This window comes from Pseudonaja textilis, chromosome 1 (genome assembly GCF_049901715.1).
Source record: "Pseudonaja textilis isolate UNSWEBS1 chromosome 1, rPseTex1.2, whole genome shotgun sequence".
NCBI lineage: Eukaryota > Metazoa > Chordata > Lepidosauria > Squamata > Elapidae > Pseudonaja > Pseudonaja textilis.
Genome location: NC_141990.1, coordinates 280,770,420 through 280,788,234, shown reverse-complemented (window position 1 = coordinate 280,788,234; position 17,815 = coordinate 280,770,420). Strand labels below are relative to the sequence as shown.

The window sequence follows — 17,815 nt, the reverse complement described above, 5'->3', positions numbered from 1 at the left end:
ATTCATAAATTTAACATCATAACTGGAACATATAATGGGTAGAAATCCTATTACTCATCAATATTACAATGCAGTTTGAAAGAAAAACAGTAAATAAATATGAGATGATTTATAGAATACTGAGATTTGACACAGGAACCAAGTTCCAATTGATATTCAGGCATGAAGTTAGATGTGCTAAGTGAGGAATCCATTAACAATGGGGAGTTCAATAGAGCCCCTAGAAAAAAAACTTATTTAAGCAGATTAATTAATTTAATTAAACCAATTTAATTAATTTAATTCCAATAAATATAATCTTTTCTTCTTTATCACCTGCTAGCTGATCATCATTAGAATGAAATTTACACTCAGTAAACTAATGCTGGCTTAAACACATAATTATTACTTTGGGGCATGGTACTCTTACATTTTGCACATATTTCAGGGAGATAAATGGATCTCTTTCAAATCTCTCTGAACAATAGCTATACAAACAACTCAGTAGATCAAAAAGGAATGGGCTGATAATGTATATAGAAAACAGTTCAGCAACACTTATGTCACATGCAGTAGTCCCCACTAATGGTGAGCAATATGGTGGCACATTTCAGTCAGTATGACAGAAGTCCAACTAAAGCCCAGATTTACTCCAAGCATTCTCAAGCTATTTTATATCTTTCAAGTCATTGTACTGTTGTTGGCATCCCATGAACTAGACAATATATGCAGTATATATTCATTCAATATGCTTTATTCATAATGAAAGAACTATATCAAGTCCCCATTACAATCCATCAAACCTAGATTTTATATTCTGCAACATGAGTAGATCATAAAGAGCAATCAGGCTGCTTAATGCTTGTGTGCCAGACAGGTTCCTATATCAGTTCCCTAGTTTCCCTATATTCAGCTGGGCAGAATATTTATTTGAATTTCTGTTTGGTTGCTCATAAAAGCAAAATTCAAAAAAGTATAAGTAATAAATCTGTAAAGTAATCCTTTGATTGTATTAGTTTCATATGTTGCTAGCATTAAAAATATTCTGGAAAGTTATTGAATAATGATGCAAGATTTTTAAAAGTTGTCTTCCAATTCACATTTGTCCAACGTTTAATCACACAGCCTTTTCTTAGCTATGTGTAATATTTTAGAAGTATATTCATCTGTGAACAAAAAAAGCAGATTGTATACTGCAATGTTAAATAAAACTAGAAACTTCACCTATACCCCCCTTTTAACCTTATAATCAAAATGATATGGAGATTGGAATAAGGATCCATTTCTCATGTTCATTTCTTAACTTTTAGTCTATCATGTAATTGCTAAAATTAAAAAAAAACTATCTTAAATATGTACAAATAGAGGAAGGACTATGTGCTTCAGTAGAGTTGGCCTTCCATAATTCTCAGTTAACATAGTCATTAACTGTAGGAATGCTGGGGTGGGAGGGTTGTAGCTAGAAATGTCAGATTTATCTGACAAATTTCTTTTCAAGTAATAAGAACTCTGGCAAAATACAGTATGTCATTCACAAAATCCACAAGGACTTAAATATTTCTCAGCTCAAATTTCATTTAAAATATATTTCAAAAAATGAATACATCAAGGCAAAGAATAATACATGATTCACACAAAATATGTAAAGGAAATAAAAATATAATATTACTGCAGACTGAATATAGAAAGAACTATACATCTCTGATTGTTCTCCAACACATCTGGAAGGCACCTGGATATAAAAGGTTGGTAAAGGATTTCAAGGTTTTAAACTTTCTACATAAAAGCTCCATAGTTAGCTCTAAAATGATATCACTGGAACTCCTCCTTTATTCAAAAGTATATGTCACAAGTAACTTCCATATAATTTAAAACTAATAACCTTCTATAAATTTCATAGAGTTTGTGAATTATTACTCGGTCTCTTTTCAAATATAAGATATTTGTTACTTTGGTTGGGAGGATAACATTTGGACTGTAAATCAGCTGTTGCCAGCTTTATTTATTCTGCCCGTTGTACAAATTCAACAATGCAAGTCCCACAATGATGTAATTTTAGCTCAGTTATCTTAACTGTACATCCACTTTAATATAAAGCTTTTTTGTCTCTTATATAATTTAAACTATGTAAACGTTCAAAAGATAAATAAAAAGATTCAGCCTCAGCAACACAATTTTGCTGCAACCCACCTAAGTGTTTCAATTGCTTTCACAGGATCAAGCAAGCTATTAAAGAGGGCTGGAGGTAGGGTGCAAAGTTTGGACCACAGGACTGCCCTTATCGCATCATAAATATGTTAAATTTAGTTGCTTCTTGATACTGTAAATGAAGCACAGAGGATTGGCAGGGCTTCCTGAAGTCTGTGTTGAATGAAGCCTGAAGAAAGTTCATGCTGCGAATAAGGAATCAAATAAATGGACAATAACATCTGGCTGAATGAAGCTGAACTGGACTAACTTTGGACTAAGGCATTGCATGAAGCTACATTCTCAACCAAAGATAGTTTTAACTGAGTTTTTATCTCTTCAGCTCTTATAGAAATAGTTGATGCAAAATAAATCAGAATGTCCTGTTTACTTTAGGATACTATTTTAAAATAAAAAAAGCAGAGGTAGTGCACCTATAGTTCTTTGCATTTACAATGATCAATTGAAATCATGACTTTTTTATTGTAGTATCCCATTTGTTTCTGGAAGAATTCAGAATTTAGCTGAACATATTGGAAGTTATAAAATGAATTCATAATACTGAGATTGCTATTATTTAAATGCATTTAATGCTGTAGAATTACTGCACTATTATTTATGTTCCACTTTGCTCTACTATAAATTATATCATCAGAAAAAAATGTTTTTCATTAAAGTGGTAGATAAACTGGGGCAACGGGGGAAGTTTTTTTAATTCAGCAGGGCATCCAAACCATATAATTGGAACCATAGAGTGGTCACCCCCTTGACTTTTTAAAATCCTTCTATGGACCATATTTATTTTAAACAAAAATTGGAATGTACTATACTGTTCCACAGTTTGAACTAATTTGGGGAGAAGGGAGTCATTGATTATGTGTCAATTGATTCTGGTTTATCATTTTTATATTTTCAGTCAACTGCTTTGTAATTTGATTAATCCTTTTAATTACATTGCAGTTGCTTCATTTATTTAATTGAATGGATCCTTTAATGTTTATTGTTTCTATTTGTAAAGACTTGATACCATTTTGCCTATAGTTCTAATAAATTCTAAATTGTTTTTCCTATTTGAGGAATAAGTTCACAGGAACAACCCAAAATGAAGGGAATTTTTTTAAAAAAGGAATAATTTTAATAGATAATTGGTTCTCTTGATGGTGGCAATGGAAGATAGTGAGAGAACTTCACTTTTCTCATGTCATGCCAAGTGACTTGCTGGACTTATTTCTCAACAGATTTAGGAAAGTTGTTTGGTATAAAACATATTATCATCTTAATGAGTGTGCAAAGTATAAATTTCCAGATGGAGTGGCATTGAATCTTGGATTTGATATGTCAACAAATAACAGTTTAGCATATGACAATGTTAATGCTTCTTCTCTGCATGAAAAGTGGTAGGACTTATCTCTGGGAGGGCGGATGAGTCTGCCTACTGAGATGAGGTAGACCAGTTGCTTTCGTGGTGTGGAGACAATAACTTGGTCCTCAACACCAATAAGACCAAGGAGCTTATGGTAGATTATAGAAGGAACAGATCAGACATCCAGCCCTTGCTCATCAATGGAGACCGAGTGGAGCAAGTGGCCAGTTTTAAGTTTCTGGGTATTATCCTAAAAGAGGATCTGATCTGGGGTGCCCACATTGCAGCCCTGGTAAAGGGCCCAGCAGAGATTATACTACCTGAGACTTCTCAGAAAACAACTGAATGAAAAACTGCTGGTGACCTTCTACTGCTGTACCATAGAGAGCATTTTAACATACTGAACCTCTGTATGGTTTGCCAATTGCACAATGGCAGATAGGAAAGCACTCCAGAGGGTTAACGTCATTGCCCAGAAGATCATTGGTTGTCCTCTCCTCTCTTTGGAAGAGCTTTTATAGCTCCGCTGCCTTAAAAATGTTCAAAACATTTTCAAAGATCCATCTCATCCTGGGAACCCTTTTTTTGAACTATTATCATGTGGCAGACAGTACAGAATAATAAAAACAAGAACAAATAGGCTGAAAAACAGTTTCTATCCCAGGGTAGTAGCTCTTTTGAATTCTGCTATATAGTGCAGTGTTGATCTGGTGTCGGGGTGGGTTCGGTTCAATGTGTGGAGGGTGAAGGATGTGTGTTTGTGTTTATTTTCATGGTCATGATCATGATGTGCACTGAAGATGGTGTTTGATTTCATTGTACAAGGTGCAATGACAACGAAGTAAATTAAACTAAACTAAATTAATATTTCTATAGAGAAACAATTACGATGGCAGATACATAAGGTTTGTACCTTAGCAGAAAAAGTCTGCAGTGTCATTCTAACATACGTACTGTTATAAATAGGACAAATTACAAAAGCAAAGCATTTGTACCACATGCCTTTCTCCATTAACAGTTTTATGGGTTGAATATTGTACGTATATGTTTACTTCTCTTCTGTCATGTTCTGACCATGCACTAAATAAATAATAATGAATTTGAATGACCCATTCAATCATAAACTAAGCATATAGACTAACCTAAGCTGAAAGTTAGTTGGTTAGTTGTGATTCAATATGTTGTACAGTGCAATCAGGGGTGGGATTCAAATTTTTTATGTGGGCGTGGCTTAGTTGGTGGGCATGGCTTGGTAGTCATGTGACTAGGTGGACGTGGCTTGGTGGTCATGTTATTGGCTGGGCGTGGCCAACTCAGTATCACTCACATTGAGGCACGCATCTCCTCACCTGGCCTCTCATGACTGTGGGGATGCTGCAACAGTCATAAGTGTGAAAAATGGTCATAAGTCACCTTTTTCAGTGCCATTGTAACTCTGAATGGTCACTCCACACAAGCAAACTACCAACAAAGCAGGGGAAAAAAACTCCAGAGAAGTTCCTGACACAGGAAGTCTAGTCCTGCCAAGAATGTAATAAGAGTTAACAGAAAGGCAGTTTCTATAAGCAACACCAGAATGTTTCCTTCCTCCCTTCCTTACAGGATTAGGCCAGTAATTTCTTCTAACAACCGGTTCTCTGAACTGCTCAGAATGTTAACAACTGGTTCTAGTGAATAGGTGCGAACTGGTAGAATCCCACCCCTGAATGCAATCACAAGAACGACATGGTTATTCCTTACAGAGGTTCAGTAATAGCCCTTCACAAAATTAGATTAAAACACAAACATGGAGAAGGAATTTCCCCACCACAAGAATTTTGCATTTGAAAATGTGTTAGTATGCTGTGCATTTACTTGGATAAAAATGATCATATTTTCAGATCCACTTCTGCCTAATTCATTAATGTTTACTTGGAGATTCTTGCATTATAGCCAGAGAATATCCTCTTCATTCAAAATGCAATATTATACTAATATGTAAAACAACAATTATGTTTTATTATGGCTTTTGAGAGGAAAAGGTAATTATTCTATCCCTAGAACAATTATAGTTGAAGTGGATACTAATTAGTAGCTCTGTTTATTCTGAAAGAAAATACAATTAAAGAGGTTCTTTTTTTAAAAAAGAGTAGAAATTGTCATAATGTCTATGGGATGTGATAGCAATAACAATTCTACAAACTGCAATGTTATATCAGTATAAGCCACTACTGTTTCTCAAACACATTGATACTCCAATTCCGGTGAATAATTTCCATAGAAAACTCTGGTTATATTTTTTTTATTTCATTTTAAACCAATTGAAATGACAATCACTGGCATACATGTCAAATTGCATAGGTAGAGGATTTGTTTTTCCTGATAATGTCATACAGTAAATTTTATTGAGAATAACTTCCTCTAGAATTAACTATTTGTCAAAGAGTTACATGAGAGGTATATGTGTATAAATGTAGGTATTTTTGTTTATGTATCTATCTGTGTGTTCATATGTATTGACTGGAATATAATTTTGAATTCCACAGAGTGTAATGAATGCTTTGTTTCAGAAAAAATATGTATGTTTTAATATCAAGCACATATTTATGTATTTGTGGAAATTTTATGGTATGCATTTAGTATGTGTGCACAAGTGCTTCTATCTTTGTCTGGGTAGCTAATTTAGGGTGTTGTGGAATGACAGTAAATAATTGTTTTATTTGCTAGTATTGTAACTTTTTTGGCCAGGAATGGAAAGAGCTGTCAATGCTTTTTTTTCTTTTTTTTTTCTTTTTTGCCTCATGTGCCAAAATAATTTGGCTGGAACATACTGAAAAGGGAATTGTTGGGACAGGCTTGGATATACACACACATCTCTGGAGCTAACATTTTTGCACCCAATGAAAGCAACGAAAGAAACATTTTTTAAAAGTAAAGACTGGCACCAAAAAATAATCAACTTACTCTCGTTAATGTACTTGTACTGTTTATTTAATTTATTAGTTTTATTAAACATTCTGGGGCCTCCAGAAATTTCCTTTGAATGTTGAACTTTTTGATGCTTACAATTTAAATGTATAGATCAGGGGCATTTAATCTTGGCAAATTTAAGACTTGTGGACTTTAACTCTCCAGAATTCCCAGCTAGCCATGGTATAGATAGATATAAAGATATACTGGAAGATATATATATAGCTACACTACTCTGAGAGAAATTCTAATATTTACTGAAATATTTGTAGGATTATAAAAACAGCATTTTTGTCTCTGTTTGGTTTAGAAAGAGGATCTTGGCTATTAGATCTATCTGGTCATTATTATTACATTAGCAGCAATGTCCCAATCCAGTTTAGCTAGCATTTTAAACAATATTTGTACATGATTAGTGCCAGAATGTGAAAGTGGTATGTATTTGAATATTCATTTTACTCAGATAAATGCAGTGTGTATTCAAATATATTTGTTCAAATTCATACTTTCTTTTCACCAGGGATGACCTGTTGGATGTTTCAAATCCACATGCAACATGTGCATGTGGATTGTAGTTCACTATACAGTTTCCCCCCATTTTTTCCTTGTTAATCTAAATTAGATTATAAACCTGAAGGCACATCCAGTTTCAAGCCCTCGAGTTTGTAGAAAAAGCTTGTAATTTTTAAAATTACCTTCCATTTCGCAATTGCTCTCGGTGTGCAGGTGTGGAACTATAACCTGGCCGTGGAAACATTGAGAAGTTCATGTGCATGTGTGAGAGAGCATAGACAGCTGCATTTGTGAAAGCAGCACACACACATGCACAAAACCATTTCTCCTCCCCCCCCACTCGCCACCATCTCCGCCATTCCACCAAGCTGGAAAGGTTGGGAAATACTGAACTATAACACCTTAGAAGTGAGGAGCTGACATTACCAACAGAAGAAAATTAGCCTATTTCAGAACATGCTACAGTTTTCAAGCAAAGTGATGGGAGTGCTTTTCAAAATGGTATAGTAATTTTAATTATAACAATGGTTGGATAACAAAAATTTTATGATGGAAGTAAAAAAAAAACCATCCAAACATTAGCTAAATATAAAGCCCAAAGGCTGTAGCAACTCTGGCTCTAACACCTGGCAGAGTAAGATTGATACTGATTCCCAAAGAGACAAATATGCTAGTCTTTTGTAGCAAAGCTAACAAAGAATCTTGTGGCCTCGTAATAGCTTAACATAATTATTGTTGAATAAACTTCCTTTCTTAGACTACACAGATAAGGGCATAATAAATCATTAATGTTAAAAAAGTTACAACATTGTAATTTTTAAAAAATCCTTCCTCATCATATATGGGATAGGCTAAAAGTATTGCAAAATAAGTAAATAACCAACATGATTCCTTATTATTGATATAAATGATACTATGACACAATATTCTATAATGTTATTTGAGAAGTTTATTAAATGTGCATACAGTATTTGTTCAGGCTAAGCTTCTAGACTGCAGCCACTGTTCAAGTTTGGACCCCTTTTCCAAAATTAACTTTTTCAAACACAAAACTCTTGGGTCTTTCTATACTGTTGAGTGAACCTCCTACAGAGGGAATGGCTCTATAAACTTTAGGAACTCATTTATTATGTTGCTCGATCAGACACTGCATTTATTCACACAGTGCTTCTATAAAGCTGAGCTTTCATTAGAGCCATTGGGAGGCCCAAGTCTTTTTCTCTTAACTTGAGAAGGTGAAGCTCAAACAGATAATTAACCATGCAACAATGAAGAGGCTTGCCGAGTAAGCAGTAGTGTGAAAACAGTTACTCCTCACAAAAGAGGGGAAATTAGCTGGCTGGATAAAAGAGGAAGTGTCAGACTGGAAGACTGAAACACAGAAAGGAGGACTGCCAGCAGATTGCTCTGATGCATCATGAATGCCATTTTTAATACGTAAACTCCGCAGCTGTCCTAATCCAAATGCATTTCAAACATCATGCATTATGAGGAACGAATATACCACACTGAAATGATTGCCCTTAAACTTCCCATGTTCCTCTTTTTAATCGTTGTCAAAAATTGCCAACAGCGAAATGTCACAAGCCCTCAGCTCAGTGCAGCATCTTTGTTCACCATGCCAGGGCAAACAGAACTTCTGAAAGAGAGAAATTCACTATCTTCGTTATAACAAAACATATCATGTTTTTTTTCCCCCATGGGAAGTCTAATCTCTCCAGAAACAGAAAGTTAGGTTTGATTCTGTTATTTTCGTACAGAACAGATTTTATTTATTGTGTGTATTCTTTTTCTAAACTACTATATCTAGAATGGTGTTCCCTGAAGCAAGTTTTTTTTTTCCCTTTTTGGCAGAGGTTCAGGTGCATGCAGTGCCAAAAGAAATAGAATAAACAAACACTGCTTAATGCAGCTGGCTAGGTAATTTACATATTACTGCACACCAAACATGGAGACCTGAATATGGATTAGAGTTCCTGTTATGACACAAATGCTATATAGATAAAGAAAATGAAAATTCTAGCTACCCCTCAATTTACCGTTCTCAAGAGTGACATTTTTCTGTGCAATATATGTAGAAACATGTATGTGCATTTTAGGAATACATTAGCATCCACAAAAGAAAATTATTGGGCAGAAAAATATATATGAGAAAATTGATACTCTGGGTGTTTCTTCATAGCCTTAAATAGTCATTTACCTGAAATACCTGTAGGATTAAACCAGGAGCCATACAGAAGCTTCTCATCAGCCCAGCTACATATTTTATAGGTCTTTATTAATTTTGTGGGAAGATCTGAAAGCAACCCTACTTCACTGAGGATATTTATTAAGTACTCCTAAAGCTCATGAATATCTGCTCATACTCATTGGCATTGGAAATGTTGTAACATGCAGTCTTAAGTTACCTGGAGAATATCAGAATGAAATTAGTTAATAAAAAAATTAAGTACCACTTATTTATTAATTTATTTTAATTTATACTTTAGTGTATTGTGAATTAATAAAAGCACCAAGCAAAATACAAAACAAGTAAGACATCTGTCTTGATAGCATTTTGTATCAGGAATGGACATACCGATATTTATTTACTTAATCAAATTTCAGATCAAATATATGGCTCGGGGACTATTATATGGCCTGTATAATTCAGTACATAGCTGCAAATCAGTTTAATTAATTCAGTGAGAAAAACCTTTTAATAAATGTTCTCTAGTAGTTCAAGGCAGCTTAGTGAATGTTTCTCTCTGTGTGTGTGTTTCATTTTATTCCTTCCATAACAACCCTGTAAGGTAGGTTAGATTGAGAGACATTGACTGATCCCAACCCCGCCCCCCCAGTATTTTTGTAAAGTTTGATGACTCCTATCTAAAAGGAACAGCTATAGAATAAACCATATGTGATAAAACTGCAATTAAAGACATTTTAAATCTAACCAAATAAATGTGTGTTTCAAGAAGATGGATACTTCAGGATGCCATGATGTACAGCTTTGACCTGATCCAGCAAGGGTGTTTTTCTGTTCATAATGCATCTAACACCAGGACAAGAAAAGACACACACACATGCAATCCTCCAACTATGAAACTCGTTAGAGGATTGCATATGTGTGTGTACATTCTCAGGAGGAGCAAATACTACTGACGGAGATGATCACTTACCAGGCAAGGAGAAAAGGGATTGAATTCCAGAGCCCTTGTACTATAGTTTGACCCTCAGACAACTATGATAATGAGCAGCCTATAATAACAGCAGAGGGTTATTCTGCTCTCTCCTGCAATAACATTTGAGTTCCTAACAACTCAGATTATGTGATTCTTCCAAAATATTTTTCATGCAGTCTGTGCAATTAGTGCAAAAGTAATCAGGTTAAACCTTTGTCATTACTAGAACATAATAAAACTGCAGATTATTTGCAGAGAATACTCATTGTGGGTTTTTTGTTCTAAGTTTTACATGAGTTTACAAAAACTTTTTCAAAAGTTTTATCCTTTTTTTTCTCCATTATTTCCTTCTGCTCAAAATAATTACCTAATTTGCCATTAAGTCATTTAATTAGGGGTTGTCCATACTAAGTGACAATTTATCCAAATAACAAAACCATGGCTCTTCCATTTGTCTCTTCAGTAGATTCCTCCCCCCTTCCCAAAAAAAGTATGTAATGACCATCAGACCACTTATTTGTTTTGCTTTTTCTTAAGGAAAAAGGAAAGAACAGGGACACCATTAGGACCAACTTTACCAAGACATGCTTTCTTTTCCCAAAAAGCACAAAAGGAGAAGTGGATGAGGATATCGGCTTAACAGCAATGCATCATTTTAACACATTTTGTTTTCCAGGTTTGCTTTTCATTCATTATAAAGAATCTGGGATTTTTCCCAACTTCTCTCAAATGGCACTTTCAGCAGCCTCTTTTGACTCCTAAGAATAAGCAACCAAGAGAAAAGGCTTCTGGAAAGAAAATGCTTGGTAGTTTTTTTTTTTTTTTAAATAAGCTGTCTCACTACTGCAGATTTTTCCAAGTTCTTACAACTCTAATTAAAATGTGGTAATTGGTTATGTTACCTCAATTACCATGATGCACGGACACTGATGCAGAGCGACACCAATTGAATCCCTTGGGTGTTATACCCTAAGGCCATCCCATTTATTGTGGCCTTATTATTTTCAATTATGTGGCTGGATGTACAGCATACTTTCAAAGCCAACGCACATGGGAATTGTGCTGGACACACAGAACAGTGTACTTACAGAAATGTTCAGCGGTAGATAAAAATTTGCATGATGGAATGGAAGTGCTTCTCAAAACCATACGAATAATACACATCAGGAATATTATATATAATCAGTAACAGGCTATTAGGCTATTCCAAATTGATAATACTGCTTCAGAATTTCTGTGTCTCTATTGGGAATTAGTAACTTGTAGATTGGAACAGAAAAAAAACCAAGCAGGTTTTATCTGAGATAAATTTAAAGTCTAAGTCAGGGAAATCAAAGAATAGGAAAGGACAAAAATCTTTTCAAAAGTCCACTAGAGTTGCTGTCCAATAAATCTAAATAAATAACACGCTTAATTTGCATAATTTTTTCCCTTCTTAATTCTTTCTCAGCTTTATGTTGGGAGTGAGTGGTTAAATAAATAAAATGTGTTTTTATATTATAAAATATATTTAAGGAGCAATCTTATGCAAACACAGTCAGAGGTAAGACTGTGGACTAGATTTATCCAAGGCATTATGCCTTGTTTATTTAACCATGGCTTAAGAAACAAACAACAATTGCTGGCTTCACAAAAAAAATTAAGCCACATATCATTCCATGCATTTATTCACATGACAGCAGCATGCACTAAACATATTAAATGAAAACCAATCATTTTGGATTAGTAAAATATGTGTACCCAGCCCACCTGGAAAGTAGGGACAAGAATATGATACAGTGTATAAAGGATAACTCTAGAAACAATGGATTTAGAGCAAAATCTGGCCACTGAATGGGTAGCTTAAACGCAAGGGTGAATACCTCACACTGTCTATTTTTTTTTCTGAATAGGAGACAAAAGAAGCATCAAAGCAACCCCTAGTTAAGCCTTCTATGTTTTCATTTTCCTCAGGAAATGAAAAAAAGAGATAGCATATAAGGGTCTAATGAATAAACTGGCCTCTGAAAAAAGATGAGGAAAAAGGCAAGGGAAATAAGTGTGGGGGCTTCTTGTTCAATTGTCATTTTCTTTTCAAAGTCGAGTATAAAAATACAAAATTGCTCATATTTACACATGTTTATTATGAACAGTTTAAACATTTCCAAGTTTTAGCTGAGAAAACATTAGCTTTCAGTTAAAGAGTATTAAAATGTCACTTTCACAATTGATGTAGTATTAAAAAGTTTTCATCAGAATATAAAATACTATATGGAACAGCTATAAAATATAGACAAGTACACAGACACACATATGCAAACACAATATTAAAAGAAAAGAGTTTATTCTAAGAAAGATTCCTTGAATTACTTTATAGTTAGTTTACTATCCAAAATTTGGAGCATTCTATTCAAAATGCTACTTTTCATAGATGCTGAATGCAACTCCCAGAATTGGTCAAGATGGCTTAGAATTCAGGGAGTTTTACTCGACACAATGGAATGGCTTCCTCAGAGGAAGAGAAGTTTAGTTTTCATTATGAATTTCGCATACAAGTAACATATTTCAGAACCATTAGAGAAGGAAAGAGAGCTTGCAACCAAAGGGAAGAATAGTGGATTAGCAATTAGACAACTGGATGGATTGAATTAATTTAGTGTTGCTTACTAATTTTACCTTCATTGGGAATGTTAAGATGGCCTGGAAATCCATGCTGTTCTTAGATCCGGAGTGGAAGAAACTAAAGAGATGTTATTGTTCATACACATGTTTTGAACATTGAGACATTGGCATACACCATTACAAAAATGGCAGCCATGATGTCTGTGTGTGTATTATTTTTAAAACAGTTGCACATTCAAAAGAGGGGAATAGAAGGGTCATGCATTAATGCAAATTTGGGGAAGTTAAACTGTAGTATAAAGTCCTTCTTTCTAGAAAATATGAAAATACTGGTTGTGTTAAGCAAATTCAGGATTCACAGGGAAAAGAAAATAACAATTGCCTAACATGTCTTTCAATCACCCGGTGTTTTTCATCCCAAAATGGAATTTTGGACAGCCACCTAATAGTCCCAACCTGGAGTCCCTTTACTTATGCTTTCTTCCTTTGGGAGTGGAGGAGGAAGAAAAGAAGAAAGAAATAATACTGAAATTAAATAGAGAAATTAAACACTTGATTAAATCTTTGAGCAGTAATAATAGAATGCCACTAGATACCATTAGTAAAAAAATAGAGAAAGGAAAATGTTAGAACAGCACTTTAAAGAAAGGATGGAAATAGCTCCTGACCTTTCATATTGCATGATGTATTGATCCAAGTAATCTTTTTCCATATCAGTGACTCTTAATAATACCAAGTAAGATGCCATCAGAGATGCAAACACATCCTCTTTGTTTTATATATTACAGTATATTTTGGACAACCTCAATTAAAACACACATACACACACAGTTTCCCAGGGAAACTATTCATTTGCCAAGACTGGCACAACATCAGCTCAAGGAAATAGACAAGGCAGAGAAAACAATTTTGGGATCAACCCAAGAAATGACTACACAGGAACTGAATGAAAGGAAATGCTGTAAAATGCCAGCTTGGAATTGGGAGACAGCGAATGCAGCAGAAGCTAACAAAATTCAATTCCAACCAGAACATTTGGATTCTAAGAACTCTTTCATCACTGGAAAAATACTTACATACGAAGGCCCACCTTTTTATATGGTGCATATGTTTGCAGCTACAAGTCTCCACAAAACAAAAATAGCATCTGTGCTCTAAATCAAACCTAGAAAAAAAAAAATTTAATAGCTGCTGTATCTTGGCAGGAAACAAGTTGTATTCCCTACTAGGTAAAAGATAATTCAGTCCAACAAACAAGGCCAGGTTTTCCCAGGCAAAATGAGAACAAAGCAGTTTGGAGCTTGGGAAGTTCTGTCCAGTCCTGAGACAAAGAAAACACAGTGCTTGTACACTCATTCTACCTCACCTCCCCATCAATTCCTATACAAATAAAATCACAAGTCTACTTCACTCCTGCTGCAGAAGCAGCATTCACCTTTAATTAACACATATCTACTTATTTAGAGGTACTGCAGTACCTCCAAGCAGTTGCCTGCCTGGAAAAGAGAAAACTGGTTCCCAACAGCAGCAGTCTTGTGTGTTCAGCAGCCCACCCGGTTTTCCCATGGCTGTTCCTTGCCTCTGCTTCAGGCAGAACAGAACAGGACCTTCTAGAAGGTGAAATTGAAATAGAAGCACAACGCAAAAGAACAGCTCACTGTTGATTGCAGGTATTTTAAGTGAAACAAGACCAAAAAAAAAAAAAAGTCACCCTCTCTGCTCCCGGCCATATGTCGTATATTCACCAGCTACTCTGTATGAGAACATAGGGAGTGAGACAGAAACGGTTTGCTGCAGGGTTAGTGGAGTTGCCATACTTCCAGTGTGCTCTTCGTGCAAAATCAAGCAACTGTTGGGGGCAAAGGTGGATTTTACAAAGACATCAACCATCCTGTATGTCTGCTTCTTCACAAAACATTTCTTCCACAGTGCATAATTAACCTGTGGAATTCACTGCCACCATTGAATTAGCTTTAAATTTTAAAGCAGGGTTTTAAAAAGCTTTATATAGTGATTGAATATATTTATAGTCTATCAATGGCTCGAACACATCTGGCTTCCAAATTAATGGCAGGAGAACAAAGCTGGCTGAGGCTAGAAAAACATCTCATTGCCCACTCTGAGAAACAAAATGCTGGACAAAGATGGATTTTGGCCTGATCCAGCAGTGCTTTTCTTAAGTTCTGGTCTTTATGTTTCGAGTTGCCTTAGGAATACTGGTGAAAAACCTGAAATTATTAAGCCAAATGGACCCTGTCAATCAACAGCTTAAAAAAATGGAGGGCATTACTAATATTTGCCAAGGATGATATGACTGTTCTGCAGTACAGTGGTTTGGAACAGATTAGATGTAAAACAATTCTAATACAGGTAACACTTGATTTATGATGACAATTGGGCTCTAATTTCACTCATTAATTGCTGTGGTCATAATATGAAGCATCACATGACAAGAATTGAAGGTACAACTGTTTTTTTTGTTACAATGGTCATTAAGTAATCATCTGGTTGTAAACCAGATGCATTTTCCTCAAGGATGTTTTTGCTGGAAACTGGAGGCAAATGCTGGAAATCGGCCAAAATCATGGTTATCTGACTATGGGATGCTGCAAATGGCTGTAAAAGTGAGCTAATTGCCAAGCGCCCAAAATGTGATCATATGACTATGGTGTGTGTGTGCAGCTTTGTAACTCTGAAAACAAATCATAAGTAACTCTAGGGATAGTTCATAGTAACTTCGAACTATTGTTAAACAATCAGTCCTAAGTTAAGAACTATATAATAATTCAAATTCAAACACAACATTTATGACCTCACATTTCCCTTGTTCTGTGATTTTATTAGTGATTAAATTGGCAATGCTGCTATAGCAGAAAAACAACAACCATGAAATATTTAGATATGAACTAGTGGTCATTGGCAGGTAAATGATACATACCTAAAACTGCAACAATGACTGCATCTCAAATGATCCATCTGTTAAAATACTGAAGTTTGCTGATGACACAACAGTGATTTGTCTCATTCGAGACAGCAATGAACCTGGATACAGACAGGAGGTTATACAACTTGCCTCGTGGTGTAACCAGAATAATCTGGAACGGAACACACTCAAAGCCATAGAAATGGTGGTAGACTTTAGAAGAAACCCTCCCATACTACCACCTCTTACAATAATAGACAACACAGTATCAACAGTAGAGACCTTCAAATTTCTAGGTTCTACTATATCACATGACCTAAAATGGACACCTAACATCAAAAACATCATCAAAAAAGCACAACAAAGAATGTTCTTTCTGCGCCAACTCAGAAAACTCAAACTGCCCAAGGAGCTGCTAATACAGTTCTACAGAGGAATTATTGAGTCTATCATCTGCACCTCTATAACTGTCTGGTTTGGTTCTGCAACCCAACAGGACAGACACAGATTTCAGAGGATAATTAGAACTGCAGCAAAAATGATTACTACCCACCTGCCTTCAATTGAGGACCTTTATACTGCACAAGTCAAAAAGAGGGCTGTGAAAATATTTACAAGACCCCTCACATCCCGGACATAAACTGTTTCAACTCCTTCCCTTCCCACTGCACACCAGAACAACTAGACACAAGAACAGTTTTTTTCCTGAAAGCCATCACTTTGCTAAACAAATAATTCCCTCAACACTGTTCATCTATTTACAAAGTGTACATTACTATTACTGTTAATCTTCTCATCATTCCTCATCATTCCTTATCACCCATCCCCTCCCACTTGTGATTGTAGGACTGTTACTTTGTTGCTTGTATCCATACGATTTATATTGACTGTTTCCTAGTATGATTTGATTGTTGATTGTACCCTATGACTATCATTAAGTGTTGTACATTATGATTCTTGATTCTTAACGAATGTACCTTTTCTTTATGTATACTGAGAGTATTTACACCAAGACAAATTCCTTGTGTGTCCAATCACACTTGGCCAATAAAGTATTCTATTCTATTCACAAAAACCAGTTCCATAGACTTGTACAATATCATAATGCCTCTGCCTCATTCCCTATCACAACACTAATTGAAAATTATCCTAAAAAGGCAATCCCATATGTTAATTTATATTATTTTATTTGTTTCCTAGTATGATTTGATTGCTTATGAGTAACCTATGATTATCATTAAATGTTGTATCTTATGATTCTTGATGAATGTATTTTATTTTTTCTTACGTACACGGGGAGTATATGCACCAAAGACAAATTCCTTGTGTGTCCAATCACACTTGGCCAATAAAAAATTCTATTCTATTCTATTCTATTCTATTCTATTCTATTCTATTCTAAAAGAATGTCTACACTTGATTTGTAAAAAAATGAAAGAAAAAAGTTTGGACTGAATCTTAAGGAAGATTGAGGTTATTTATCTACTATTAGGTTTTGTTTTCCAGAAATCATTTCATTCAGTATAGACATTACACAGTGTAAAATACAGAATTGTATTCTCTTAAATAAATTCTGTTCAACCCATTAATCAGTTGATTCCATCCATGTAGAAATTATGATGAGAAAAAAATCCAAAAGCAAATTATTTGGCTCCTATGGTATCTGACTATATAATGATGATGATGATGATGATGATGATGATGATACCTGGTGACAGCAGAATCGACAAGAAACAACTTGAAAAAGTTACCAGATATCAGGACTTGAGAATCGAACTGCAGAGACTCTGGCATAAACCAGTGCAAGTGGTTCCAGTGGTAATCGGCACACTGGGTGCTATGCCTAAAGACCTAGGCAAGCACTTAAAAACAATTGGCACTGACAAGATCACCATTGGTCAGCTGCAGAAGGCCACCTTACTGGGATCTGCTCACATAATCACGCAGTCCTAAACATTTGGGAAGTGTTCAATTAGTGATTTGTGATATGAAACCCAGCATGGTTATTTCGTTTGCTGTGTATGCTATCATTTTTGTGAATAACAACAACAACAATAACAAAAACAACAAAAACAATAATAATAATAATAATGGTTGAGACAATGGAACAGTAAGTCCAATGGGAATGAATGGGAA

At 35.0% G+C, this 17,815-nt stretch overlaps 1 protein-coding gene across 4 annotated transcripts in view; it reads right to left on the bottom strand.

The window, feature by feature from the left end:
* AKAP6 (A-kinase anchoring protein 6) overlaps positions 1 to 17,815 on the bottom strand; it is a 262,821-nt gene that overhangs the window by 11,453 nt on the left and 233,553 nt on the right. The window lies entirely within an intron of this gene.